The 2025-nt window shown below is 34.1% G+C and overlaps 1 long non-coding RNA gene across 1 annotated transcript; it reads right to left on the bottom strand.

Moving 5' to 3' along the window:
- Positions 1 to 891: 891 nt before the first annotated feature.
- Positions 892 to 2019, bottom strand: LOC111379193. Its single transcript, XR_002700027.1, has 2 exons — positions 1715 to 2019; positions 892 to 1449 (listed from the first exon to the last, which is right to left on the bottom strand). It is a non-coding gene; the product is annotated as an uncharacterized LOC111379193 (long non-coding RNA).
- Between the last annotated feature and the right edge of the window lie 6 nt (positions 2020 to 2025).

A 2025-nucleotide genomic window follows, 5' to 3' on the forward strand; every position in this document is an offset into this window, starting at 1 on the left:
TTTTTGAGAAAACACTCAGGTTTTTCATATCAGTCAAGAAACAATTTCAGAATTAAACAGATGAAATGAAAAGTCAGATTACTATAAATTGTGTGTACCGCAGGCATGTATGATAATCAGCAATAACAAGTAATTCATCAATTAAAAGTTATGCAGTCTAGATATGTGTAATACTCAGCAATAACGTGCAATTCGTCAATTAACAGTTATGCAGTCCAGATTACAACATATATCAATATAGCATGCAGCAACAAATTCCAATTTGCATTAAACAATAAGAAACCAGCATGAGATTTTAAATTGAATCCAAGAAATTTAGACGATCTCACCAAAACTGTTGAACAACAATTTAATACTTCTGAATCCAGTTTTTTATCAAGAAGCTAAGAGTCCAACAGGTCCACCTCCAATTTAGTGGAACCAAAACAGTAATCAAACCTGAAACACTTGATCAAAAAATATCAGTAGGCATTTAACCAATTCAATAACAGTGCAGGTACTTTAGAGGTCTGCAGAATCTTCTAAATTTCGAGCCAGTGAATTTTACCCAAAAATTGGTTCAAGAAACCTCAGAATCTAACCCAAGAAAAAAAATGTCTTGACTCTGCAATTAATTTTTTTTTCTTCAAATTGCAGATCACTTTAAAACTTATTTTTCACCAAGGATGATTTATTTGAAAAAATTTTAGAAAACCAAAAAATGCTCAAGAACCTTAACACAGGCTTTGATACCAGTTTTGTTAGGATTATTGGTCCCATATTTATTTTTACCTCAATAATCTTATATTTTTAGCCACTCAGTCAAACCAAAAATACTATCAATCGGCAAAAATTATAGCATAACAAACAAGTAATAACGTGCAGAAAATTAAATAACACGAACACCAAAACTTGGTGACCCAATTCACCCAAATAAGGGCTAATCTGGGGGGCTCAAGATCAGCCCAATCCACTACGTAAAACCAGCCTTTCAAAGAGATCAATGTACAAAGAAACCAATCTAGCTCTCTCCTAAGATTCTAATCATAGATCACACAAAGATCTCAAGAACCCTATACAAGAATCAACCTTAAACTCAACAAGAACAAACACGGCTAAACCAGTGCACCACGGTAAAAAACAACAGACCGAAACCTTTCTTTCAAGTCTACACAAGGGTTATACAATCCTTCAACTTCTCTAAAAGTACAATAGTAGAAGCACTATAGCAGAAGGAAGAATTTCAGAGAGAGAGAGAGAGAGCTGCTACGAAAAAGGCCCAGACAGAATGGATATCTCTTGCCTCCAAGACGGGTAGAACAAAGGTCATAAAAACCATATGAAGTCAAGATTAGATCCTTGCCACACATTAAGATCCAACGGCCTACATTCCATTTTAAGTAGCACAACCCAGGTGACTAAGAACGACTAAGAACCAACCAATCACCAATAGCCACATGGACCATCCACCTAAAAAAGTGGTATTTAGGTGAAACACATCTTTACACTTTCACTTATCATATTCATCCTTTTTATTCCATAAAGATATTTACAGAATATAACAGAAAGTGCCGACATATTTTCATAAAATCATTGTTTACAAGTGCCCAAATCTGTATTGCATAAAAATTGCTTAGCTCGATGAGATAATAATGCATAGCTAACCCCCAAAACCTTTTATATAGTTCAAAGTAGATCTTCAACAGTAGCGATCAAAAAGAACAAATGAACTTACCTCAGGGTAACTCAGTATTTCTGATCCAACTTCTCAAGCTCAGCCATTGCACAGTCTGTTATACAAGGAGTGCCGAGAAAAGATTTTGAGAATAAAATGAATGGCAATACAAGAGTTTGATAACAAGTCAAAGCAAAGGATGACATGATTCACAGTCAGCAAATGAGCAGCGTAAACTCTCTATGAATAGCCTATAAGAATTGTAGCAGTAAAATACATGATAGTTTGTATAAGAGAATAGAGTTCAGAACCAAAATCAGTAAAACAATTTTCTAATTTAATGTTATTGTTATTACAGGGATATTATAATA

This window comes from Olea europaea, unplaced genomic scaffold, assembly GCF_002742605.1.
Source record: "Olea europaea var. sylvestris unplaced genomic scaffold, O_europaea_v1 scaffold19438, whole genome shotgun sequence".
Taxonomy (NCBI): Eukaryota; Viridiplantae; Streptophyta; class Magnoliopsida; order Lamiales; family Oleaceae; genus Olea; species Olea europaea.